Here is a 13747-nt window from a genome sequence, read left to right on the forward strand (position 1 = left end):
AGGGCTTTCCAAGGTGGCAATGCGGGGTGCATGCCCTTCACCCGGAGGTGGAAATTGTCATGCGAGAGGGGGACCGGACGAGTCTAGCTTGTTGGTCCCAACTCTTTTGTCTGCACTTGGCTATTATTGCTTGTGTGTGTTGGTAGTGTCCATACAGGGTGACACAAAAATCATTATTTATATGTATAAATATTTACGAATCCATGTTACTTTACGAGCATAGAAACCAATTGTAGAACTCGGGATTGTACTGAAGCATGGCACACACATCTAGTATTTGTGACAACTTTCTCAATACTGATAGATATTTTGCCACATCAAGTAGCATGGAGCCTTGCCCAAGTCTACTAGCAATATGTAACTCCTCCTCAGTGAGAACCTTATCAAATAGAGAGTTTTCTTGGCTAGGTTCAGCCAAGTCCATACCCCAATTGGCAGTCAGCACTCAAAGGGAGGTTGGTGCCACATAGGTTGGGTCTCTTTGAGACCGCCATTTGGACAATTGCTCCTCAGAGACTGTCATGATCTGAGCTCCTAGTTTGGCCATTGCAATGCAGTTTTCACACCAACGCTCTTCAAATTGACTTCAGCCCTCTGACAGTCGCTTTAGTTGCTCTATCTCTAAGAGATTTGGTTGGTAGAGAGCATCATTAAATGTGACAGTTAAGCGCAACTCATCAGCTTCCTTGCCCGAGACGAGTAGCATGCATTCATGCAGGAGCCTGCTTGTCAAGATGTTCTTGCTCTTTCCAAGATAAGGAAAATGTCAAGTATTCTCCGAGCTACTCTTCAGGGAATGTGCACATGTCTGCCAGGACATAGACACGTGCGAACACCTTGAGCTTGGCATCCAACTCAGTTAAGCATTCGGTACCACTTCTATGTTCAACAAGGGCTTTCTTGGTTGCTATCTCATGCAAGGTTCTAGGAGTTTTCCTCGGCTTTAGCGTAGCTAGGGGCTTAGGCCTAGATGAGCAAGATTGGTCAACACTAGGATGTTTGACGCTCTTGGGGTTTCCATGTTTCTCCTTAGGCTTCGTTATTGCCTCATGGTTTTCCTTGGATGTGATTGGTATAGGTTTCTCACCCTGTTGTGATAGCATTATATCCACTCTTGACTGGTCAATGCAAGTTCCATTGTCGATGGATTGAGTATTGCAAGCAACCATTGATGGTAACAACTGCTTTGATTTTTGAGAGCACACGGACGTGTCTGAGATTTCATCGCTATTAGGGAAGGCGTCAATGGGTTCATTGGCGGGTGGACTCGATGCTTTATTTATCAACTCTTCAGCGCTCTTCGTCTCAATGTTCTTAGGGTCCCCAACCACCTAGAACTATTGTTGTTTTCACTGTTTTCTTCTCTTTTTCTTGGTCAGTGAAGACGTGTCTCTCAATGACTCAGGACCCTAGACCAGGTCAACTGTTGTTGTGCTTGGTAGGGCCTTAGCATTTCCTTTCTCTAGTGTTTCCTCATGGGACATAGCGGTGGCCTATTGAGTAGCCTTGCTAGGTTGAGTGGTTTGATGCGCCATCTCCTTGGCCACACCTTTGAGAGGTTTCTCCTCAATCCTAGGCTTTAGATGCTTTGGAAGGCTTGAGTTGTCAAGGATACAGGTTACGACACCTCCTCCACCGGTAAACTTCTAAGGACACGCTGCACGAGGGGCATTGTCGCAGCCAAAGGGCTGTGACCACTGTGATCCTTGATTTGAAGTACTAGCAACTAGTTTAGTGGACTTGTTACTATTGGTGGATTGCGGTATCTAATCCTTAGGGCAATTGGAAGTGGTCGTGTCCCTTGTCGCCTCTTGAGCATTCACCTGTGTAGATCGATCATGAGTTGATCTGGTTGCATTGGGTTGCACAGGCCTATCCTTGGGCTAAAAGCTACGGCTAGTGTCATATTCCCCTCTTGGATATTTGGAAGCTTGGATATTTGGAGCGAGCAGCCGCCATTGACAACTTCTGCTATGCTTCCCATGTCCGTTTGGAACAAGAGGATGTAGGAGATCTAGGACTCTTAGGTGGACCTGGCACTAGCTGAATGACTTGCTCGAGGCTATTAAACGATTGTGCCATTTGCTTTGTTGAGCAGTCAGCCTTGCCATGAGCAATGTTGTGCCTGTGGTGCTCATTATCCTCTTGGGAAGTCAAAGGCTCCTTGGCCACTAGTGGACCTCGTGTACGCTTCACAGTTACCTCCGATATCTGCTTGCTAAGCACAGTAGGCTGAGGATCTAATTTTTGATGGGTCCTGTTCGATTTCTTGATTTCCACCGTGAGGGGCTCAATCGCTCCAATATTTTTGGTTCGAGACTTGGATTTTCGATTAGGTTTCCTTCCATGCCTCTTTACTTTTGACATAATTTGGGCTTCTGGCAGAGGTGGTTTAGCAGGGGGTTTTGGTACCCAAATCCATTGGTTGCCTGCATAATATCCTTGAGCACAAAGCAACACCTTGGAAATCCATCGTGGCGTTGTGCTAGTTCTCCATCAATGCCTTCGTCTATAAGGCTTGGGCTTCTTTTGTGGTCTTCTAAGATATTTGTAAGCCCCAAGCCCGACCTTGGCATTGTCTCTTGACCTTCTTGTTTTAAGCATGGCCTCACTCACTGGTTCTCATTGTTCGACCTGTGCTTGTATCAACTCCTCCCACAAGTCCTTGCTCTTGTTAGTAAGCTTGACCGTCACGTCCCCACCTACCTTGGCCTTCCCTCGAGGTTCGATGAGGTCACCCTTGCTAAAGGTTGTGACTATCCTCACACTCGGTAGTGTCAGGTGTATCCTCTGAGCTATGTAGTCAGCCTTACATTTGGTCGCCCTTTTGAAGGGTCTTCCCAAGAGGGTTTCCTTACCATATTTAGCACCATTTGGAGGAACATGAAATAGGATAGGTAAGCTCTGAGTTTCGATTGTCGCAAGGACATTGCACTTCCCTATGAGTGCTTGTGGAGGTTTCCCATAAGGGCTAAGAGTTGCACTAGTCAGTGTCAGCTCTGGTTGGCCTAGTAAGGTCCATGCCTCATAGGTCAAGACATTAAAATCTACTCCATCAATCAGAGCATCGATAATATGCTCTCTTTTCGCGGTGAGTTTGACCCTAAGATAAGCAGGTGGTACTATGTCTTCATCCTCCGGGTCTTGGCTTGTAAATTTAAGCCTTCTGACAAATGCCCTTGAGTCGCCAACTGCACGACCATACGTGGAGTCTCCACTGCTGTCTTGGCTCATCTGTGCAGTGCTAGTCAAGGAGCATCCATTGTCAAGACTATCATATCTAGTCATTTTCGCCATTGTAGCTTGATGTTGTTGCCTTCCGCCTTGACTAGATGTAGTCTGAATGCAACACTTATGTGTTTCTGCAATGTGGCCTTTTTTGCCCTTGCTGGCTAGATTGGCCCATTGAGGTTCTAGGGTCTCTGTTTCTATTGGTCCGGGCATGGGCTTTTGGTTGCTCTTTCATCAGTGAGAATCCATGTTCATATAGAGCCATTACTATGCTAGGGTCGAATTTGGAGGACCTATCACGGCACGCACATTCTCTCCAACCTACTTGGGAGAAGTATAGAGGGGACTAGCCCCCTCTGTGAGGGTCCGGGGGGCAGTCCCCTCCCTAGCCCGTAGGGCCGTTACGGTAAACACCATGTGCAGTTTGGAGGACCGTTCAGCCAAATCTTGAAATAATTACTCTATGTCAATGATGGATCTGTGATGCGCCTTTAGCTCTATGTAGCCTGTGGGGTCAATTTCAGGGTTCAGGGTTTTTCTAATTTGTTGTCTTGTTTATTTTTTGGGTCCAATCAGGCTTTACCACTCAACGGTTTGCGTCTAAGTCCCTGGGTCTTGCAACTTCCTACTTCTGGCTGCTAAGCGGCTGCACCCTATGATTTTTCCTATTTCGTGTGCCAGAATTAAGTTCTGAGCGTCCTAAGGGCCTTTGATAGTTTGTGTTGCTGAGTTCTAGCTAGGTTAGGTCAAGTTTCTGAGAATTTGATCAAAATTTTTACTCGGCTCAGGTGGTCTGAATTGCAGGGTCCGAGTGTCTGATTTGGCATGTCCTGTAGCGTGTCCACTAGTATCATCCAGGACACGTCTTAGCAGTCCATCGGAAAGGATGTCTAGAAAGCTCCGCCCGGCAGTCCCATGGAATGTTACGGGATTTGCGATCTAGGGCTTTCTGCATCTGCCACGTAGCAGAACTATTCTGGCCATTCCCACTTAGGATCGACTAGAATTAGGGTTTTCCTGATTGTTCATTTCCTAACGACAACTAGCGTCGGACCCGAGTGAACTACTTTGCGCAGAAACGCCAGGTCCGAAGCAGATTCACGCTGCACTTGGTTCAAGGAGAATGGGAAACGAGAGGGAATGCAAAGCTCAACCTCTATGCCATAAGGCATAGGCCCATTCCGTTCCCCTAAAACAATGTAAATCGGGTAAGACATAACTCCAGGTCAACGCTTTTGTTATTCGTGCCTTTTGATGACCATCCTGTTGTTCCTCGTGATTTGAGAAAAGTTCCCGGCCAACCGGGACCACCCAACCGTACCCATGGCCCATCCTCCGCACTTTCCTCGGTTTGTTTTAGTCATGTAATTATCTAAACATTAGTTGGACATGTAACAACCAGCTTCTTTAATTAATCCGTTAAGCACTGGTTCCTTCACGTAATCTTATCACGTGACATAGAAAAACAATATCAGACAAGTTCTTTATTAACATATCATCATATTTATCTTTGTAATACAAGGAGTTCTGCCCGTATTGTCCATAATCCGCCCGAAGGCTATCCACAATCCACAGGGATCACTATTCCAAGTTTCCACCTGTAGACTAGTATACAGGCCTCGAGATCCAATCTGGAGTCACGTTAGCCTCTTGTGCAGGACCCGAAAGGCAAGGGATTTACGGCCAAAGCCCCCCCTGGCACCCAAGCGTCCTCCTGCTCTAAGTAGTCATTGAGAGACCTCTCGCGGTGGGTTCGGTCCACGTTCCCAGTGCGGTCAACAACCCCCTTGGTAAGGGTCACGCAGACAGTCGGGGGTAACTGAAGCTGCCTCTCCCTTCAGGCCTTCAACCTAAAGTATAGATATTCATTTAATTTGTAATTAATAAATCAAACAGTGCTCTAAAATCTCTAGCAAGCACAAACATTTCCATTGATCGATCTTGTTATTTGGCAAACTGCTAAGGAAGGAATCTTTCCTTTCGAATGCATCTAGCACTCGATCCGGGGTTCCTTGCTACTTGGCAAGATCCTTTATATTCTGGGTTAGGGCGTACCCTATTAACCCAACTTGGTCAACCCTAAAGTTCATTGGATACTTTAGTTTCCAGTTTTTAATCTTCCTTACTTAGATGGATATCAAAGAATACATCCTTTTGCAAGATAACTTGCGTAAGGATCCGCCATCATTGTTGAGGGTATTTAACCTTTCTTCTTGTGAATCAATCACAAGACCATATGACTTCATACATGCTACGCAAGTCCTGCATCGTACTATGCAATGAAACAATCCGTTTCAGTTTCTTTAAGCTGACTGTAACCTAGGGTTTCCTACCTTTTATTATTTCCTTTAAGAAACTCAGGGACAAACCCTAGTTCTTTTACGTTTACGATTTACTGACCCTACAATCACGGAATGTGGGCAAGTATTTAAGGTATAAACATTTCTTGGATTTTAAATCATTCTCAATGAATATTTCGTAGCATAGGTATTTCTAAGTTTATATTAATTTGGTTAACTTTTAGAAGGTAATATCGAGATCACCTCCCCATGATTTGTTATCTATGTATCAATTGATTTTTCAATCCTAAACTTTATTGATTTGAGGTTAGGTAAATTCAATTAATCTTCATTTTTCATTGCGAACAAAACTCATGCCAAATAAGCAATCTTTTCGGTGCTAAGTTATGCAGTTAGCAATGATAACTTCCTAGAGTTTAAGCAACATAAGAAACCTTTCATGATTCGCGCCTTCCATGATGACTCGTTATAAAAAGAATAGGGGTTAATAGTGCAAGATGCAGTTTTATATCTTCCAAACTTAACCGAAGTATACTACTTTAGTGGATAAATAATCTTGCTCATAATTCGTTTCAATGCATAATGCTATTTGAAGGAAAACTATGTTTATAATTTATTTATTTTGCATGTTTAATTAAACTAAATTTCTTCATCGTAAATAACTAGGACAAAATATATCTTATCCCTAACAATTCATCTTGCACGATTGAATTAAAACCGATATAAAATTAAGAAGGAGAAACCTGGTTTTGGGGTGAGATATCCACATGGATACCGGGAGATGACCCTCCCGCGGCTACTCCTTGGATTTTCTTAGGCGGCATCGCAGTTGTAGTCCTTCGAACGTGGAAGCAGCTTTACACTTCTTTTCGGAATTCCACCGTTGCTTCAATACTTTTCTTCTCTTTTTCGAGGCAAGGAATCGCTAAGGGATTAACCATGAGAAGGGGGTAATAAGACCTTTAAGGTCTTAGTTTCTTCGGGAGGGAAAGGTTTACAAAGCCTAAAGAAAAGGCCCTATAGGGGTATATACACGGTGAAAAGGGTGTGTGTGAGTGTGGTTTCAAAAACATATGAAGGGGGCCTTGGGAGATCTTTGGGCATGGGAGTGGAAGGGTATAGGAAGGGGGAACTTGAAGGGATTTTTTAACATGGGGGGGGTAAGCTCCAAGCCAAGGGGAAAAGTGAAGGGTGAAAGGGGGTTTCAAAAAGCACAAGAAGGGGGGCTTATGAATTCAAGCACGAGGGAAAGGTAATAAGACTTTTTAAGCCTTAATTCTTTTTGGGGGGGGTTCCATCCATGGGAAGGGGGCTTAAGGCTTTAAGCACGAAGGGGGAAGAAAAAAAAAGAATTATAAAGGCTTAATGACTTTTAACATGGGGGTTAAAGTTGTAAGAATCGCCTGTGAGGGGATTAAATCTCAGGGGGAGGGGGGGTAAAGAGGTTTTAAGAACCTTCAAGAAGAAGGCTTTATGCAGCCACAGGAAGGGGGGCTTAGCTTTTCCCCTAAGAAGCTTCAAGAAGATTCTTGAAGCTTCTAGAAGAAAACGTGGTATACCCACATGGAGGAAAAGTATGGTGGCAGCTGAGATACTCCCAGGATGGTGACAGACGACAGTTTGTTGGCAGCCCCAGGCGGCGTTCCATCCTGTCTCCCAGTCCCCCCTCCCTCCTCTAACTTCACGCACGTAGCCTTATACTTCCCTCCTAGTTGTCCCTCTCTCACAATCCTGGCGGTGTCACGGCTCTTGCCTCTCCACCACTCTTATCTGGCGGCATTCGATTATCACCTTCCTCCTCCAGCTCAATAGCAACACAAGGTTTGCAGCAGAGCGATGGCTCCTTTCTCTCCTCTCACGACCACCTCTAATCCTTCCCTTCCCCACAGGGGGTTTATATGGGAGAGGGAGAGGTACCTCCCCTCCCCCACGCGGTTCATGCCGCATGGGTTTCATCCCCTCTACGGCATCCAGCAAGGTTGCTCAGTCATCCTTGCTATTCCCCTCCCCTCCAACACGACAGTTGGATGGGGGAAAGGGGGAAATAATAAAAAATTTTCCATTATTCCTAAAGTTTATCCTTTTGGCTTCCTAAGAGAAGATTCCCACGTAACTAAACGGGTTTTTTTTTCTTTTAACTCATTTATGCAAGTGGAGATCAAGATACGTTGTGGATAATTTGAAAATCACACCGTTAGTGTATTTCTGATGCTGGAATTCCCTTGCATGACTATCACATGGGTTAGAAATATTATCAACGGAAATATTACATTATCTCCCGCTTGGAGGAATGGAGATGTCCTCATATCGAGGTAAACTGGGGATATTGATGGTTGAGAGTGCCCTCATCTACCCGAGTGGCATCCTCCTTGGGATAATCTTTCCATTGGACAAGGCATTCTCTCAGAGTTCTGGATCTTAATTGTCTTTCCCTAACATCTAAGATCTTGTTAGGCCGTAGTTCAAGGACTCCTTGACTAGGCATTACAACTTGTTGGTCGTCAAGTACGTGGTTAGGATTAGGTACATACTTTTTCAATAGGCTGATATGGAATACATTATGAATTTTTAGGTTCTCAAGGAGTTGCAGTTTATAAGCATTAGGTCCTAGGCATTTGAGGATTTTGTATGGTCCACAATACCTTCGACTTAGTTTCTTGCAATCTCCTAAGGATAGAGAACTCTTTTTAGGGCGTACATGAATGAAGACCATGTCTCCTTCTTCGAAGATTCTATCTTGACGCTTCAAATCCGCGTATGCCTTCTGTCTATCCTTGGTAGCTTGGATGTCCTGTCTTATTGACTTTATTTGGTCATTCATCTCTTCCAACATCTGGCTTGACACTTCGACTCTTAGGGTTGGATCAGAAAAGTTTAGGGGACTTCGACAGTCATGACCATACAATGCTTGGAAAGGAGTCATCTGAATGCTTTACTGATAAGAAGCATTGTATGTAAATTCTACCAAAGGCAAGTATTGAATCCACCTCTTCGGCTCTCGACAGTAGTATGCCCTAAGCATATCCTCGATGACTTGATTTACTCGATTTGTTTGGCCATCCGTTTGGGGATGGTAGGTGGTGCTAAAACAGAGTTGAGTCCAAATAGTTTCAAAGATAGCTCCCTAGAAGTGTGATGTGAAGAGAGAATCACGGTCACTAATGATTCTTCTAGGTAAACCATGTAGCTTGAATATCTCCTTGATAAACAATCTTGCAATGTCTGAGGCTTTATAGTTTGTATTTACTGGAATAAGGTATGCAACCTTAGTAAGCATGTCAACTACAACCACGATGGAGTTGTATCCTCCCTGGACTTGGGGTAGGCCTACAACAAAATCCATATTGATGAATTCCCATTTCATTTGGGGGATGTCAAATGGTTGTAGTTTCCCTGGCATCATGACATGTTCGGCTTTGATACGTTGGCAAGACAAACACTCAGTGACATATTTGAGAACGTCACCTTTGAGCCTCTCCCAATGGTAGCTCTTCCTAACTCCATTAAGAGTCTTAGCATAGCCAGGATGTCCTGCGAAAGGGGAACCATGAGCTTCCCGCATTATCTTCTGCTTAAGTGAATGACTTGCTGGTATACACAGCCTTGTTCTGTAGTAGACAAGTCCATTATCAATGGAAAATTCATGATACTTAGCTTACAACTTTTGATTCTACTCCTTGGTAGAGATCTCTTTAAGCATTGATTGGTAGGCCAAATCATGGCATGCTTCCTCTCTAGCTAACTCAAGTATAGGGTTGTTTGGCATAGATACTTTTGTAGCTAGAGATCTGGCCACTGATGGATTCTGCAAGATTAGGGAATTTAGGAATGCCTTGCGACTAAGTGCATCAGCAACTACATTCTCTTTCCCGGGTCGGTACTTGATTTCAAAGTCATATTCCTCCAACACTTCAGTCCACCGAGGTTGCCTCATGTTGAGCTCGTTCTGGGTAAAGATCCATTTGAGACTCTTATGGTCGGTTACTAGAGTAAACTTGTTACCCAACAGGTAGTGTCTCCAAAGCTTTAGAGCATGGATGACAGCTAGCAATTCCATATCATGCGTAACATAATTCCTTTCATGACTCTTCAATTTCCTTGATGAGTACGCTATTGGATGACCTTCCTACATAAGTACACACCCTAAGGCAAGAATGCTAGCATCAGTTACTACCTCGAACTCCTTATTGAGGTCTGGAAGTTTTAGAATAGGTGTTGATACCAAACTTTTATTCAATCTGTCGAAGCTATTTTGTTCGGGAGTTGACCATGCAATGGAAGTCTGCTTCTTCAGTAAATCCGTGAGAGGTGCTGCAATCAAAGCATAGTTTTTGATGAAGACCCTATACCATCCTATCAATCCAAGAAAGCTACGTATCTCTTTGATGGGTACTGGTGTTGGCCACTCAAGCACATCTCTGACCTTGGCTGGGTCCACTGATATTCCTTCTGATGATACTATGAATCCCAGATATTCAATCTGACGCTTGAAGAATGCACACTTCTTCATTTTATCATATAGCTTATGCGACCTCATTGTCTCAAGCACAATCCAAAGTCGGGGTTCATGATCTTCTTCCTGTTTAGAATAGAGTAAAGTGTCATTGAAGAAGACAAGCATGAAATCATCAAGATATGGCCTAAAGATATCCTGCATTAACCTATTGAAGGTGGCACGTGCATTCGTAAGCCCAAATGACATAACTAGGAACTCAAAGTTCCCATATCTTGTATTGAAGGCCGTCTTTAGGATATCTTCTTCCTTGATCCTTATCTGATAGTAACTTGACCTGAGATCAATCTTAGGGAAGATCTTCACACCCTGAAGACGATCAAGAAGCTCATCTATTCTAGGAATAGGATACTTGTTCTTGACTGTTGATTGATTCAACCCTTGGTAATCAATACATAGTCGAAGTGTCCCATCTTTCTTTTTCTGGAATAGTACTGGAGCTCCCCATGGTGAACTGCTAGGCCGGATGTAGCCCTGATCTAGCAGTTGCTTGAGTTGTTCCTTCAACTCAATTGCTTCTGGTATGGACATTTTATAAGGTCTCTTTGCAATTAGTGTAGCTCGAGGTACTAACCTAATCTCATGATCCACTTCTCTTTGAGGCGGAAGTTCAGTCAACTCTTCAGGGAATACACCCGCGTATTCCTTTAGCCAAGAAGGTCCTTCATGAGACTCTTACTTTTGATCTAATTTGTTGAGTGTGATCAAGTAAATAGGTAATTCTTTTCTGACTCCTTTTATGATCCGAGATACTTTGGCCAATTGGATTCTTGGCACTCCTGCCTCACCTTGAGTTGTGACTAATTCCCTTTTGGAGTTTCGAAAGGAAACTTGACCCTTTCCACAGTGAACATGGGCGTCGTTAGGCTTAAGCCAATCCATTCTGAGTAGACACTCATGGATACCTAATTTCATGACTCTGAATTTAACTGAAGCCTTCTTTCCTCCCAGAAGGAATTCCACCTTAGCAGTTTGCCTGGTACAAGTAACCTCATGACCATTTGCCAATTCCACAAGCAGGGTAGTGCTTCTACAGTGGCTATTCCTAATCTTTTTGCACATGCTAGTGAGATAAAGGAATATGTACTGCCACAATCAATCAAGGTCTTGAAACCTTTACCTTGATAGTCCGACGGTTTCTGAATTACCGAGAACTGGCAATTTGGCCCTTTTTTGTGTAAAGCGGCATGGACTGTCGCTCTTTCAAATTCTGCTTCCATGGTCGGATCTTCTTCTTCACCTTCTTCACACATTTGCCTATTGGCAATGCAGGCAGTTCTTCCTCTTCCTCGGGTAGCGGCTCCTTGACCATGGCATGTTCCTTGGAAAGGTGCTTGGCGATGTCCTCCACCAAGCTTGGGACATTGCCTCTTGAAGTGACCGGGTTTGTTGAAGTAGAAACAATAGAGGTTTCGGCCATTACTTTGAGTAGGAACAAAGTTGTTGACATTATTTGTCCTTGCTTTCTTTCTTTGTCCCTGATTATGATCTTGAACTCTCTTCATTTGAGGTCTGAATGCTCCTCTGTTTGGGTCATTATAAGACCAAGTTTTGTTACCCCTTGGTCTAGCTTGCACCTCCTGAATTATAGGCGCCGCTCGAATGAGTGCATCTTGAAGGTCTGATGGACACATAGATTTGAGACGGGTATTTACTGGTGGATTTAAACCCGCACAAAATTTGGACACCTGTTGTGTCATGTCCATCTATGGTGCCTACTTTAAAAGTGAGACGAACTTAGAGTAGTATGCGTCAAGAGTGAGTCCTAGCTGTTTTAGCTCGTAGAACTCATTCATTTTCTACGTGCGATATGTAGGTGGTAAGTATCTTCCCTGCACGGCTTTCTTCAGCTTCTCCCAAGTAACGGATCCCTCTGCGATCCCTTGATCCCTACACCATTGCTTCCACCAAAGTCTGGCTTCGCCCGTGAGTTTTAACTTGGCAAGCATAGCCTGATTGGCGGGTGCAGTACCGGCTACTTGTGCTCTAAAATCTCTAGCAAGCACAAACATTTCCATTGATCGATCTTGTTGTTTGGCCAACTGCTAAGGAAGGAATCTTTCCTTTTGAATGCATCTAGCACTCGATACGGGGTGCCTTGCAACTTGGCAAGATCCTTTATATTCTGGGTTAGGGCGTACCCTATTAACCCAACTTGGTCAACCCTAAAGTTCATTGGATACTTTAGTTTTCGGTTTTTAACCTTCCTTACTTAGAAGGATATCAAAGAATACATCCTTTTGCAAGATAACTTGCGTAAGGATCCGCCATCCTTGTTGAGGGTATTTAATGTTTCTTCTTGTGAATCAATCATAAGACCATATGACTTCATACTTGCTGCGCAAGTCCTGCATCGTACTATGCGATGAAACAATCCATTTCAGTTTCTTTAAGCTGATGTTTGTCAGACCTAGGGTTTCTTAGCTTTTATTATTTCCTTTAAGAAACTCAGGGACAAACCCTAGTTCTTTTATGTTTACGATTTACTGACCCTACAATCAGGGAATGTGGGCAAGTATTTAAGGTATAAACATTTCTTGGATTTTAAAATATTTCCATTGAATATTTCGCAGCATAGGTATTTCTAAGTTTATATTAATTTGGTTAACTTTTAGAAGGTAATATCGAGATCACCTCCACATGATTTGTTATCTATGTGTCAATTGATTTTTCAATCCTAAACTTTATTGATTTGAGGTTAGGTAAATTCAATTAATCTTCCTTTTTCCTTGCGAACAAAACTCATGCCAAATAAGCAATCTTTTCCTTGCTAAGTTATGCAGTTAGCAATGATAACTTCCTAGAGTTTAAGCAATGTAAGGAACCTTTCATGATTCGCACCTTCCATGATAACTCGTTATAAAAAGAATAGGGGTTAATAGTGCAAGATGCAGTTTTATATCTTCTAAACTTAACCGAAGTATACTACTTTAGTGGGTAAATAATCTTGCTCATAATTCGTTTCAATGCATAATGCTATTTGAAGGAAAACTATGTTTATACTTTATTTATTTTGCATGTTTAATTAAACTAAATTCCTTCATCGTAAATAACTAGGACAAAATATGTCTTATCCCTAACAATTCATCTTGCACGATTGAATTAAAACCGATATAAAATTAAGAAGGAAAAACCTGGTTTTGGGGTGAGATATCCACATGGATACCGGAAGATGACCCTCCCGCAGCTACTCCTTGGACTTTCTTAGGCGGCATCGCAGTTGTAGTCCTTCGAACGTGGAAGCAGCTTTACACTTCTTTTCGGAATTCCACCGTTGCTTCAATACTCTTCTTCTATTTTTTGAGGCAAGGAATCGTTAAGGGATTAACCACGAGAAGGGGGTAATAAGACCTTTAAGGTCTTAGTTTCTTCGGGAGGGAAAGGTTTACAAAGCCTAAAGAAAAGGCCCGATATGGTCCGCAGATCGGTCGCTGTATGCTCACGTAGTGAATCCCAGAAGGTCCCCAAGAACAATGAACTCTACCTTTTTGCACAAATTACAATGTAAAAAGCATGAACGACAAGAGCAAGAGACCAATTGGGTTCAATCTCCCCCCATGCCTTATGTGAGTGCTTCACGAAGCATGTATTTTATGTATATTTCCATCTTCATCCTCAATAATAGCCCAATTTAAAAAAATATGACAAGCTTTTAGCTTTTGAGTTTGCTTTTACAAAAATAGGAGATGAAGCTAATGGACGG

This window comes from Lygodium microphyllum, chromosome 2 (genome assembly GCF_053477565.2).
Source record: "Lygodium microphyllum isolate KBCC chromosome 2, Lygodium_microphyllum_v1.1.10, whole genome shotgun sequence".
Taxonomy (NCBI): domain Eukaryota; kingdom Viridiplantae; phylum Streptophyta; class Polypodiopsida; order Schizaeales; family Lygodiaceae; genus Lygodium; species Lygodium microphyllum.